This window comes from Gallinula chloropus, assembly GCF_964237585.1.
Source record: "Gallinula chloropus genome assembly, chromosome: 1".
NCBI lineage: Eukaryota > Metazoa > Chordata > Aves > Gruiformes > Rallidae > Gallinula > Gallinula chloropus.
Genome location: NC_140085.1, coordinates 14,903,571 through 14,918,376, shown reverse-complemented (window position 1 = coordinate 14,918,376; position 14,806 = coordinate 14,903,571). Strand labels below are relative to the sequence as shown.

General features: G+C 42.7%; 1 protein-coding gene across 3 annotated transcripts in view; it reads right to left on the bottom strand.

The window, feature by feature from the left end:
• KMT2E (lysine methyltransferase 2E (inactive)) overlaps positions 1 to 4,954 on the bottom strand; it is a 58,566-nt gene extending 53,612 nt beyond the window's left edge. For 2 of the 3 annotated variants that reach the window (XM_084259950.1, XM_084259948.1), the window contains exon 1: positions 4,735 to 4,954. The gene's annotated coding sequence lies outside the window, so the exon portion shown is untranslated. Of the gene's footprint in view, positions 1 to 2,007; positions 2,105 to 4,734 lie in introns of those variants that run through there. The other variant, XM_084259946.1, reaches the window with a different exon arrangement.
• Positions 4,955 to 14,806: the final 9,852 nt, after the last annotated feature.

Sequence of the window (14,806 nt, the reverse complement as noted above, 5' to 3'; positions counted from 1 at the left end):
TAAAAGCTTTTCTAAACCTGAGGCTGCACTACAACGTTATAGTATCTCCACTTCGTGAAAATATTCAGATAAAAGTAAATTCTAAAGCTAGGATCAACACTACTTTGGCATTCCCATACTGAGTCTGATATACAAAACTTTTGGTGCCTTGCAAGTCTCAGGTACGTAAGTTTTAAAACACTGCATCTCTGTCCAAGCAGTATATGAACCATCACGTGGAAGGAGAAACAGCTCTCTAAAAATATGCAAACTAACACGCTTTACTTGCACCGGATGTAATCTGTGTGCTACTTCAATATATTCTTTATTTGTACTTTTCAAACATGTAACTTCAGTGGGCACTGATTTACTACAATTCCTACCAATTATTTTAATTTTAAAAATAAACATAGGAAAGCATTTAAGTGAGGCATGTTGAAAAAAATCCCTTGTAGAACAAAACTGTCTTCAAAGGTTTACAGATAAACTTTATTATTAAAATTTTCTAACAATCAGAGCTTAAAATCTTGCCTGTTTCAGTAGTACATTAAGAAAAATTGAACTAATATCTCTTAGGTAGCATATGAAAACTTGACACGGTTTCTTTTAAACAGCTTGTTTGTTATGCCTTAAAGGCAACAACCGCTTTGTCTTTGAACACAACTGTAGCAGGTTTTTTGTAGTATGAGGGTCATGAGCAGAATATTGGATCCTCAACGAGATTAGGTTAAGTTTTGTGGGTGTGATTCTTTGATTAGAAGAAAAGGTGAGCACTGATGTAGTTAGAAATATTCATCTTGCACCATTCCAAACCCCACTATAAATAATAATCCAGAATTTGGAAGAATACTAAGTGGGGTTTTTTTTCTCTTAACCCACATATGCTGAAACTTTTTTCCCCCTCAGACATGCCTTAAGTTTCATTCTTAGTAATAAATCAAAACTACTGTTTGCACAGTGGAAACATTTAAACACTGTACCTGTTCCAAAAACACTGTCCAACAAAATTTGCTTTTCAGATTCACAAATGCTCGTTTGTATGGAATTCACAAGGCAAATAACATAGATGGACGACTTTAGGAACTCTCCAGAAGTCTGAATTGGGTTTTATTTTATATCTTCACCAATCTACACCCTCCCCATTCAGTTTTGTTATAATGTTACATGAAAACAGCAAAATATTTACATTACAACTTCAATTACATTCATCTTTTTAGAACAATGCCATGATTCTACAATTACACACACCACTCCTTAACTAAGTTCCACAAATAGTCCTTACTAAAATTAGTATTAGTATGCATGCAAAATTAAGACTGTCCTTAAATGAAACTGAGATCAGGACTAGGGAGACTCTACAGCCTTGAATGTGACACCAATTTCGGTATTTCTGTTGCTTTCCAACAAAATATTAACAGTTGTGTGTTGAAACTGTACCAAATATATGAGGTAATGCAACTCCTAAAAGTAATCTGAAATTTTAGCTCTAAGAGAAACTTTCCCTAGTCTAAGCAGCATTATTTCCCCTCTGAAATTTCCCAGATGGCAAAAAAAAGCTCACCCAAAAGGCTAAGTGACAGTTAAGCAGATTTTTCCTTCAGATATGAAAAGCTTGATTATATATGAACCACTTTAGAACTACAGCATGTATTACTGAATCTGTAACGTGTCTGTAAATCACAAATGCCTGTTGAAAAAAACCCCTACATTTCAAACCTTCCCTCTTTCAAGACAGTTTTGTTGGGGGGGGGGATTATTTTTTATTAATATACTTTAATAGAGGTAAAAAAATAAAACTAGATTTTCCTTCATAATATTGTCTCCTTACAGCAAATCACAGATCTGTTTTTACAAATGGAGAAACTGAGTCACAAAGGCAAACTGACTCACTAAAACTCATACAGGAAAACTCCAGAAGATCTCAAAATTCCCAAGAGGCTCTAAGTGGCTAAAATTTGCAATCTGTAAAATAAGCTGTAAAATTTGAGCTTGAATATTTAATCCTTTGGTTTTATTTCGTTCCCTTACCCAGAACACTTTTGCCAAGTGTAGAAAATTACTTTCTTATTACAATCCTCAATCAGGTGTCTGCTTGAAAACACGACTGAGGCAGTGAAGTTAAGACTGCAGAGCTGTGTACTCCTCTAAGTCATAGCGTTCAAAAAATTATTCACAAGAACAGGAGCTTAAAACCTAAGGAGAGGAAAGAAAAGAGACGAGGTACCCAAAAAAGCCCATATATACACTTTTTAGAATCTTATTCATGTACTACAGAGTAAGACATGGTCTATTAAAAAAAAATCAAATCTTTTTAAATAAGGAAGGTATGATGGGAGCATACATTACTGGACTATTAACACATCACTTGATTGTTGAAATCACTCAGCCTTTGGCCTCAAAACACAGGAAAGGCATGCATTAACAACACTCTAGAAGTCTTATTGTCCAACTTCAGGTATACCTTAACATTTAGAAGGACTGATGGATGGTTTATCTAAATTAAAACTCTTCTGAGACTGAAGTCAATTTTGCATTTCAGTACCTCTTTTTTGATTATTTAAATCCAGAACGTTCCAAAGCTATAGTAGAATAGGAATTCATACCTCATTAAAACAAGGAGATTTTAAGACAGGCATACAAAAAAAGTGGAAGATTTTTTTTGTTGCTTAAAACATACAGTTTGGTGCCTCCATAGTTCATATCAGAGTACACTACAGCAACTACCAAATAATAAATCCCTGTGACCTCCCTTCCCCCGACCCAAACATATTTATAGTGGTGATACTAAAAGGTTCATATTTCATTTAGGAAAAAAAGACAGAGGTTAGGAACTGCACCTTCCCCCAGTATTTTTATGTGTATTACCACAAATACAAGTTATACAACAATATGTAAAAAAAACTGAAGGAAAAAAATGTAATAGCAAAATTATGCGGAGCCAGATGAAATTCTGCATCTTAATAAAGTAACAGGTTATAATCTTGTGTGCATTATTTCAGTAAGTATTAAGTTCTTTCAGCATTGGCAGATTATGAATACAGGCATTTACTACCCTTATGTCCAGCAATGGTGTTTCCTGGAAGGTGAACATGACGTTCACAAATGTGATTCCACAAAGAAATTAGCTGACTGTTTAAGTGATCTTAATCCCGCACTTACTTTGATAAATATTACGATTTTATGTCATTAATGGTATCAATAGCTGTACAGTATCCATCACCAATGCAGGAGCTTTTCCAAATTATTAAACCGACATATACATTAGCTTAGAGCAACCTATACACACCCCTCACAGAAGCTGCTTGAGTCTGTTGCCTCTTTCCACCCCCCTTTTCCCCAACAAGAGTGGTCTCGTTCACTTGCCTTTCACACACATAACCAATAAAATTAATCAGCTGGAACACAGCATTTTTAAATCGCAGTAATGTCAAGAGATGTTTTGTACGTTATTTGAAGGGAACAGTCTTTTCATTTAAACATAATAAGACTCTAATATGCTGCAGACAAACGCACTGCATGGGGTGTGGAGGACCCGGGTTGATTAGATTACCACAACATCAGCCTGAGGCCGCCATTTTTAGAATCTCTAAAGGACAAAAGAGGGAAATTAAAAAATTTGCTCCACATTTTTTGAAAAGTAACTTTAAAAGTATAGCGTTTATAATCAATCAATCATGCATTGTAAGTATAACCATGGGTATCTCTTTCTCTTCTCCGATCTGAGCCCTGAACAACAAAACGTTTCGTTATTATTCCTTTAAGATACTGTAAATAAACAGACTAAAGCATTCCTAAATCTAGATGCAGTACTGAACTTCTGCTTTTAACGACACGTAGTATGTACCATTTTATGGACCTCAGGGCTTTTAGCTACCGCACATTCCCTAGTGGCTGAGTATGGGGGAATACAGGACCTTTATAATCAGGCTATATTATGTTTCTCTACCCTATTTAGTACTACACAGTGAACCGTTTGTTTCTCCTCCCCTATGTCTGCAGCAATAGGGTCTACCCCACCAGTATTTATTTCTTTAAGATTGAAATATGCCTCCCAAGGAACACGACCACTGGCTGCAGAAACTAAAGCGAAAAGGGGATGCACCAATATAACTACTTACACCCTCAAGAAAGGGGGTGGAGAGAATGATCCCCTTTTAAATTGGCACAGAAACTCTTGAGGACTGCTTTCCGTTTGTCCAGGTTACACCACGAAGCGGAGATATTAGCAGGGAGGGAGGAAAGGAGGCGGGGGTGTGGAAGGCAGAGAGATTAGGCCTATAACGAGCCATTTTAGTACCACAAAGCAAAAATATACAGGATGGAGGAAAAGAATAGGTTTCCCTGAGCTCCATAAAACTCGATACGCAGTCCCAGTAACACACAAACCCTTTCTTAAAATCACTGGTCTAAGGAAATGTATGTTGTCACATAATAGCCCCTTTTGGCCCTTTTTCCCCCAAGCATAATGCATATATCTGGCATAACTGCCAAAAAATTCTCCTCAGCTCCTCCAGTTACAGTAACCCGCCATATTCACAAGATATAGCGACAGCCTGCCATTTTTTAACCAAACCCCACAAAAGGTATAATAAATTCAAGACAACTTAAACAGAATTTAAACACGTTTCAGGTTAGAAATGAGTTATACTTGCACAGAGGGTAATGAGACGTTCCCGTCGCATTTCGCTCTCTTTATGCCAACCCCTTCCCCAAAGCACCCACAGCAGAATATGCTCATAATAATTGAAGACTCACCTGTAATGGTCACAGGCCAGGCAGTAGGACCCCTCAGCTGAGCCCCTTCTCTATCCCAACCAAAACAATGCAACAGCCCCACTGCGGATATCCCTACCCTAGGTATAACTCAAGCCTCAGCAGGCTCTGGTAAAAGAAAGAAAAGGTAAAGAAAGGAAAGAGGAGACCCCCCCCTCCCCCCAAACCTAGCTCAGTGCGCAGAACCCTGCAGGGACCAGCTCGAAAGCGCCTTTGCCTTGGGACCTGTGTACAAACCCCGCTGCCGCTGCTGCTCCCGTGTCTCCCTCCTTTCAGCCTCCTACGCTCCCCTCTATGTCACTGCCTCTCTCTGGGAAAATGGCGTCCGGTCTCCCCTCCCTCCCACCGCACGGGCTCACCCGCCCCGCCTGGCAGGGGCAGGGTTACCAAGGCGAAGCCAAATAGCCGCCATTTTGCTTGTGGGCTGGGAGAGCGATTTGCGCCTCCCGAGCCTTGTATCCATTTTGCAGCAGCATTTCGCACATTAAGCTGAACGGCTCGCGTTTGGGCGCGGCTGAAAGACCAGACTGCGGCAGGGCCTGGGCAGGGGGGCCGTGAGGAGGTGTGGAGGGAAGTAGGGCAGCGGAGGAGGGGCGGCTGCAGCTGGGGTTGGTGCCGGGGGCGCTCCGCAGCCCCGGAGGCGCAGACGGCGGGGGAGGGGCAGGGGCTCCGACCTAGGCCGTTCTGGGACCGAACGCAGGCGGGAGGATGTCTGACTCAGAACTGCATCCTCTAAGGCAGAAGCACCAGGACTCCCTCCTCAGCTGCTCTCCCCCCCACCACCACCTCCGGCTTCCTCCTCACGACCGTCGCTAATCTCAGCAAACTGATTCCTTCTGAATCGCAACCCGAGGAGTAGATTTTCGCCACGGCGTACGCGAAAAACTGGGTAGAGACGCCTCTCTCACGCAGAGGAGCTCACTAGAGGGGCGGGGAAGAGGGGCTAGAAAGGGGAGGGAGTGGGAGCTTTTACTGAGACCCATTCGGGGCGATGTGGAGGTTCTCACTATCTTCTGTCACTACGACAATCAGGGCTGAGCATGTTCCCCGAAGCGTTTAAAGCTTACGTACAAGGCAAGTGGGAGAGAGCCGCTTTTCGTAAAGCGAGTAGGACAGCACTAGCTGAAGGCGTTTCTTTTCTGCAGGGAACGAGACGAGCAATGAACGAGCCTGGTTTCCCCTTTAGGGAACGGCACTTGGGGAGCAGGTACGGTCTGCTTTTATCCGGATCAGCGGGAGCTGGCAAAGCGAGAGGCTCGCTCGACGTTTCGTGGCAGGCGCAGCTTCTGCCATTCACTACCGAGCGCCTCTTCCTTCCGCCATATCCCCTCCCAACTCCTATGCTGCCCGCACGCCGCCCTGCCTTCCCTACCCGCTTCAGCCCCTCCAGCGATACGGCTGATTGAGGGAGGGGAGGCGGCGGCTGGGGTTTCATTCGACGCCCACCAGGGGCTGAGCGAGCCTCCTTCAGTGCGCAAACTCGGGGCACCAGATAAAAGCTGGGCTGGCAGCTCTTACCCTGCCTCGATGGAGCCGCCACAATCGGGTGACTGGAGAAGCAGTTAGCAGCAGCGCCATAGACTAGCGTCCCCCCACACCTTGAGCAGAGAGAGTTTGGGGCTCTAAACAGCTGCTGCTACGGCAGGAGGGAGCCGAGGTGAAGGGATCTGCTAGCTGGTTGGACGCAGAGGAGGCGGCTGTAACGGGGCATTGAGTCTGAGGGAGGAGGGGGGCGATTAAACGTCTTGTGATCATGGCGGAGTCTATGGGTATTTTTTCCTGTCTAACTCTTCTGTGCGTGTGTCTCTTGTTTCTCTCTTTCTCTCTCTCCTTAGGGCGCTTGGCTGGGGCTGCTCGCTCGGGTTCTGCCTGTTGTTGCGCGAAATGGCGGCTGGCGTCTTGGTGGGTTTGGTTGTCGGTTTTTTTTGTGTAGTGTTTTTTTTTTCGCTATTCCCCTCCCCCCACTTGTGCCTTGGCTGGGGCTCCGCAGCGAACCGCGGCGGAGACTGAGTCAGGAGGGGGGCGGGAGCTGTGCGACAGCCAATAGTTCGCTGGCCGGGCTAGCCCGGCGAGTGCTGATTGGCTGTCGCTGACATCATCCTGCAGCAGGGGCAGCCGCAGCTGGGCAGGGTTGGGGAGCTGTCGGGGGAGGCTGGTGCAAAGGGAGAAAACGGGCGCCATGATTTCAGCGCGAGGGAGGACTTAACGGGCGGGGAATCCCCGAAGAGCTGATGAAAAGGAAAGGAGGAACAGGCCTTGGCTTATCCTTCCCAGACAATGCCGGGGCTGTGAGGAGGGGAACAGGGGAAGAGCGAGAGAGGAGCAACTCGTGCCTGCCTTTACTAACTGCGTCAGTACAAGATGGCGCAGGGTCTCCCTGGAGAGGGAAGGGAGTTGCACGTCCGCCGGAGGTCATGTGACCGCGTTGCATTCTTGTGGGGTTTGGCTGCAGACCAAGCTGGCTGAGGCGGTGGCGGCTGCCCGGGAGAGTCCGTGCTTCCCTCCCCCTTCCCTCACAATGCCGTCGGTGCCGCGTTGGTTCCCATTTCCCTTCCCCCATTAACTTTATGCACGAGGGTGTAGCTGCTGCTGAGGAAGGTTCTCGCTTCTCCTTGTTCTCCGCCCATCTCCAGGGTGTAGCTGCTCTCGGGTGAAGCTTTCCATTCCGCCCCCTCTGCATACGGCGTTACCCACCGCAAGGGAAAGTTCCCCTTCGGCGCCTACTCGCTCCGCCCGAGTGTGGGAGCAGCCGGTACGTGGCTCCCGCACAGGGCCTTCCCGCGGCCGGGTGTGCTAACGTACTCGGCTTCCCCTTCTCGGGTACGGCAGCAGTGTAACGTCTGAATTAAGCTTCCTGGAATAACTTGCTGAAAGAGTCAGTTTAAGCGATGTTTAAATAACCTTATTAAAACAGCTAAGGAAATTGTACCGTCTATGCTAGTTGCTCTTCTGAGGAGGTAGCCGCATTTGCAGTGTTGTTTTGCCGAGGGAACGGGGTGGGTAGCCTGAGGAGAAGCCTGTGAGCCATTAATGACTTTATTCCTTTGAACAGAACTTCGTTATGGGAAAACGGATTGATACTCTTATTTCTGTGTTGTTGGGCCCTCTTGTAGGAGTTAAACAGCTTTTCTTGGCGGTTATGTGTCGTGGTATTACAAAGTTAGGCCATGCATGGCCTGCACTTACAACACAGTGGTTTAAGTGTATATGTTATGAAAATAGAAATGGTGGTATGCGACTATTGTGAAGATGCCCGATGTCTCTTGGGGATTCATAGGAAAAACAAGCTTGTAACACAGGTCTGAGTAGGCTTGGAAGGTTGGCAGATGTATTTTCTGGGTTTGCGTTTGGGGTTTCTTTGATACCATCATTCTGATGGGGGGAGTGGAAAGATGTTTCCCAAACCTAATGCTTTTCTTTTTTCTTTAAGAAATGCAACTGTTTGGGTGGGGTTCTTGTGTTTCAAAGCAATTAAATGGTAGTTCCTGTGTCTTGTTCTTGTATGGCAGGGGATAAATTTAGCCTCTGCATCTGAACCAACAAACTAACAGTTAAAATTGCTGATAAGGGTGTCTTGTTTGTTCCGTTTAGAAATGTTTCATAGCACTCCTTCTGTTCTTTGTCTCTCAGCAGTTAGATGTGATTGTTTTATTTTTTTTCCTCCACGGTAGTAACCTGGTGGGGGCTAAAGCTTGAATATATGACAATTGTGCCATGTGAGAACCAGGAATTAAAGCTGCTGGGGATACGACTAATACAGAAGGCTCTTGTATATTAGATGCTACTTAATATGTGTTACATAAGTAATATGGTGAGGTGGAGTCTAGTTACATAAGAACTAACTGGGGACTTAGGAGCTACTGTAAGTAGTCGGTATTAGTTGCAGATACAGCCTGCAGGGCATCTTTATGTTGGGGGAGGGGTAGAAGAACAGGATTGGAAGCACTTAATAGTGCTACATTTTTCCTTTGTAGGTTATATAAAGGATACCAGGAAAGAAATGGAGGAGACAGTAATTAAGGATGATAGTGTGAAGCTCCTGAAAGTTTTGAATCTGATTTGAGCCTAACTTTTAGGATATAAATTCTGCTTCCTAAATGAATAGCCACCCCCATTCCCTCTTCTTTTGAGTGGCAGATGGTAACTGTCAGCTGAGTGCTGCACCAACCGATTTTGTTCTGTACAGACTACTATAAAGAGCAGTGTTCTTGAGTTCTGGAGGTTGTAACGCTTATAAAAAAAAAAAACCAAACAAACCCAAAACAAACCCACACAGCAAACCAACAAAGGTTACTGGAAATGGTGTTAGGAGGAAGCAGTTGGTTTGTTGACCAAACAGTAAAGTGACTGGATTACTGATTCTTCTTGTGTAGGCATAGTATGACACAAGGTAAATGGAAGCTTCCAGAGAGGCTTTCAGTGTACAATGGTTCTTTTGATAAATTACGGATTTATTTGGGACCTGAATATTTCATTGCATGTGTGCTAAGAACATTAATCTGAATTGAAGAAAAAATACATTTTTGTTTTACTAACACTTCTATTTTGGCACATATTCCGTAATTTTGAAATGGGAAGTAGTTGCCTACCTCACTGTAAGGGAGCAGCATGAATGCTTGTGTTAGCGTAGTTCATACAGAATAGCTGGAGACTAAACTGTGGCAGCAAGAGCTTTAATTCTTAATGCACCCTTTTACATAGTTTACACTAATAGCCTGTTTTGCTTTGAAAACTGAAAAGTTTTCTATCTGTAACTGGTACCTTTGTGCAGCAGTACTTGAAGTGAGGTGTCTATGCTTTTTTGAAGCTGTAGAAATGAAGGAAAGTTTTAATGAGCTCATGATGGTTTTTGTTGGCTTCAAGGTTATTCTGTTAGCTGTTCTCAGGGAAGCAGTATTAGCTTCAAAGCAGCAGTGGCTTCAGCAGTGTTGCAGTGCAGTCTCAAAACAATGACTGATGCATTAAGAATTACTTCTGCTGCAGGAGATGAGTTAAAAAAAAACCCACGTGTGCATATTAATTTGAGACTGAAACCTTGGGGGCAGGGGGATTTTCCCAAAAGCTAGTCTGATGCAAGGTGTGATTTAATCTGGAAGGTGAGGGGAATGAAGAGAGTTGTAGGAGAGGAAGACTGAGTAAAAACAGGCAGGCAGCTTGCATTTATGGTAGCCTACCAGGAAGAGGAACAATTTCCACTGAGCTACAATTCTTTGCTTTTAATAAGGATATTTCAATGTGCTGGATGTTCTCCAGTGGTTGGGCTTGTGGTTCTAACTTGCCAGGATAGCTTGCCTGTACCTGCATGTATTGTCTGTGCTTTTGCTAAGACCTGTTACTTAAACACCACTGTTCACCTTTAGCCTTACAAAGGGACTGACAAGAGTTCAAGGGTATGTAGGGGAGAAAAGAGAAGTATATTAACAGTGTAATAGATCTAAGAATGCATTAATGCCATAGTTGAAATGGTTGAAGTGGTGCTCATACTGAAAGATGATCCTGCACCTTTTCCCAGCTGCTCATTCTTGCTTCTGCACTGCTCCTTTTTTGACGGTGCAAGTGATCATGTGGGAAATAGAAGAATGGATCTAGCATAAACGTAATTGTAATGGGTGGTGTTCTAATGTGAATGTTCCTTGTGTGAGTGGGAAGAAGCAGCTGCGGGGTGAAGAGATGTACAGGTTTTAACTGTTAGTGAAATTAGATGTGTTTTTCTTAGTAAAGATGCAGTTCTTAGGGAATTTTTTGGTGCAGCTCATAAAGGCACTTGGTTAGTATAGCCAGAATTGCTGCCTAAGGAGTTGAGCATACTAAAAATTTTCAAACTCTTTAAGGATATTTAAGACATTACTAGATTGGCCTGCAGTTCTTGGCAAGATCACTTCAGATTTACTGAACTGACAGCTTGCAAAAATAAGTGAAACATTATTTCTTCTCAACTGTAGCCTGATTTTCACAGTATTTTGGATTTGTGGATTGCATTTTGCTGGAACAGGGTAAATCTTGAAGTAGTCTTGCTGCTTCCAGAAGTGATGGATAACATAAGAGCTGGGATTTTCAGTGAGGAGTTACTGGATGAGTTCTGAGCTAACGTTAAAATAATATATATACCTATTGGTCACAGTGGTCAGTCAAATGAATGTGTTATTTCTGCAGGTCCAGTGGCTGTGAACTGATCATTTTACCCTCCTGGGTATGGAGATACTGTTCAAGGCATGAACAGCAGTTGGATAGGGCAGGAACTTCTCTTGTGCACCACTTCAGGCTTTGTGTGATGATGAGGTTTTCTAAAAAAGTTGAGACTAGTAAGGTTTTTCTCTAGAAGGAAAACAAGGTATTGGCTGGTTGTACAGTTCTGAAGTGTCAAGTTCGTAACTTAAAGGAGCAAGTTTAAAGCTGTTGTGTGGCCTGTTTAATCCCAGGATTAGTAGGAATTTGCACTCAGTCCAGCTTACTGGTGTGACCTTTGGGTAGTGAAGTGAGGCAGTGGTTTTTCTCCTACCATGACCTTGCAGTTTGAAGTAGGTTTTATGGTGAACTTCTGATTGCTTTGGAAAGCAGAATTAAACTCTTTACTTGGTTGCTGTTAAGATACAGACAATGTTAGCACAGTGATGGTTCTTTAGGATCTCTATGAAGACAGTGCAGAAAGATATTGCCAATTTGAGAGTTGGGCTGTGCTGGAGTCAGGAACTTGCTGAACTGTGGGTTCCACCATCCTGGCACTGCTGCTGAAAGTGGTCCTGTCCCAGAGAAGGCAAGTATTTGTGTTGTTTGTAAGCTTGGAAACCAAATGAAACTTAGCTGCTCTATTTATGTGGTTATTAGTGTTGGACAAGAGATTCCTTATCGCTGCTGGAACTTCTTATTGTGACTTGTCTGGAAGGAGCTTTCTCATGGGGGTAGGGAACAACTACAGGCTCCACATATGTTTCCTGTGCTCATTAAAAAGCAGAAATGCAGCTTGAGTGCAGCAGTATTTCATGTCTCTTCAAAGGTTTTATTTTTGAGGAGTGCTGTGGTTCTACTTTGGCCTTTCAGGACTCCAAACACCTTCAGAAGTACTGAAGTCTGATAGCAGAAGGGTATACTCAAAATGGGCAGCTTTTTCACATTGAGCACTGCTGGCTATAATGATTTGTTTCCTCTAAACCTCATTAGATAGGTAACTAGTGAAGCTTTGTATTGGTGGAATTCAGTTCTTAATTCCTGTAGATCAGATAACTAATATGTGTCTTTCTATTGTGTGTATGTATCTTTGATAGCTGCTTGATCCAGTGTTAGTACAACTGCTTTAAACCAAATAAATAGAAGTCCAAAATTACCTTGTGTGTCAGATCATCTCGAAAGCAAGCATGAGCCTCTAATTCTTTTGCTAAACTCCCTCTCTTTCTTGCCTCCCGTGTTCCTGTCTCATTTTCAGGTTAGGTAATTCTCATGTAATTTCCCGAATTTAAGTGGGGGGAGGGGTGGGGGTGTAAATGAGCTGGAAGTGAACAGCTGTGCAGCTTTATTAGTGCAAGCAAAGCAATCCCTTGAACTACAGCTGGTCATGAGATTGAGATAGTAATTTAGTCTCTAAGGTCTTTTACTAGCTTCATTTCCCAGTGAGTGCTAAACTGCCACCATGTTTGCGGCCTGGTATTGTCAGGCTGATGATGGATTGCTTGATGCAGTCTTATCTGCTGAGGCAGGCTAAGTTGTCTCAGATTACATCCAGAAGAACTATGGGTCTTCTAATTAAGAACTTTTTAAGAGCATGTTACTAAATGTCATAGCTATCCTGATTTAGAAGACTTCTGTTCTCAAAATGAAACTATTGTTTTTATCAGGGCAGTGCTGCACTTTAAGTTCATCTCCAAAACTATGCTTTGTTACCCAGCATTCATAGGCTGGAGCAAGCTCATAAGCTTATAAAGGCATGCTGGGCAGTTGTCAGATCCTATTTTTAAACTGTTTCTGAGAAACACTTCTGTCTCCTATCTTTGCACAAGCATAGGAAAGGCTATACTTCACACAGGAGCCACAATGTCTGGACTAACAGCAGTTTTTGAACTTCAGTGTCTCCTATTAGGAGATAGTAAAGTTGGATTTGCACGGACCTGTTGTGGAGGGCAAGTGACAAGAACTGGGAAATAGTGGCAGTGGGCTGTTGAGTCATTGACTGTACCTACCTCTAATAAGCACCATAGATCTGTATCTGTTGACAGACTGGACACACTTTAATAGGAATCCTGATGGCTAGTGTCAAAGCACCTGCTTTGCTATATACTTAATGGAGTACAAGAACTGTTGAGAGCTAGAACACTTTAAATGCTATCTCTTCTGCTGAATCTTCAATAAAATGGCTTTTCTTAATGATCTGCTGGTGATTTTCAGTCACAAATTGACTACAATTGAGTGATGCTACTGTGTGCCACGTTTAAATTTCCGTTAACATTGGAAAATAGATTAAAATGCAACTGGGCTCTGCGTGCAGGTAGGCTTGTACTTCCAAGTTTTTTCATCCCTGTGTCCAAGATTACCTACTTGAGCATAAACTGGAAATAGAGCTGCATATGGGTGTTAATACTCTTGCTATGCAAGGTACAGCATAAAAATGGACCAAATGAGAAAATACGTATTACATAGTTTTCAGCGAAAGTAAAAGAGTACTGATGAAGCATGTGGACTTGCTTTTGTTTGTCTCTTGAAACTGCCAAGCAGAGATATTTCAAACTGGGCTAAGTATTACGAAAGGGAAGGAAAGATGCTCCTGTAAGATGAATTACACAGTGCGGAATCAGTGTACTAAGCTCTGCATGTCTTAGAGCTTTTTCATCAAAAGACTTCTCAAAACACTGCAGTTGCTACTGTAGACTTAATTGATGAGAGGCCATCATAGTTTCAGAGCATTACTAGGACTGTATCCTGAAGGCTCTAGCTAAGCCTGCATTACTTCTAAGAGTTGGCAATGTAAGGTCTTCTGTTTCTTTTCTAGAACAGGCAAGCTCCTCTTCCATACTCTTCCAGATTGTGAACTACAAATGTTCTTGGCCTTCTAAGTGCAGCTGTTCACTAAGTTGTTTTGTCTTCTGTTTCAGTGGTATGACTATTCAATAATCCTGTTCCCATTTAAGTAAATGAGTTAGCTGCTTTTCTCCTTGGTATGTTACATAAATTTGTATTATAGGCCAATTGTTAGTGCTTATACAAAGGAGGAGAGCTAACCATTGGACCTGTTGTAGCCTCATTTTACAGTTAGCCAATCAAGTTAATCTGTTTGAGGGGTGTGATACCTTCTGTGCTTGATCTGCTAAGTCTGTTTGCTTAAACATGCCCTTCAATAATGCAATGATACTGTAAGGTGTTCTAGGACTGTTTTATTTTAAAAACAAAAAGCCCTCCACACAATTTTGTAAACTCACAAAAATACTCATGTGCATCCTCTTCTGTTTAATGGGCTCTGCCTTATCTAGTCTGATCAGAACTATAGGATTATGTCTTGGAAATTTCTCATGACTACTGCTTACATACTTTCAGTATAATTTGTAAATAGCATATCACAAGCTGGTATTGAACTGTCTTATAAATGCTGCTTCTATCTCAAATGAACTTGCTGGAATGTAGTTGTGCATGTCTACAGATGCTACCTAAAACTTTGATTCCTTTCCTGAAGGCAGCCTATGTATTTAACAGGAAGTGTTTTGTTCTGGGTGCCTTTTTCCACTTGAATACTGTTGAGCAACAATTATGCACTGATTGCACTTGGTACAAGTAAACTCTACATCCTGTTTAGAATAGGATGCACATATTAACAAGTGTAAAACATCTGTTGCATCTTCCTTGAAATAGCAAGTTGCAGTCTTGGATATTTCAGCTTCACAGCTGTTCAAAAGCAGTTCCATGTTTGAAATCCAAAGCTTTTAAGGGATATCTGAAGTAACAGTTTAAAATAGGTAGTGGATTTTTATTATATGATGCAAGAATGAATGTTAGAGTTGGTACTCTATGCTCTTTTGCATCATCAGTCCTTTAAGTGATACTCCCTGCTATAGTAATAAATGACCAAAGAGCA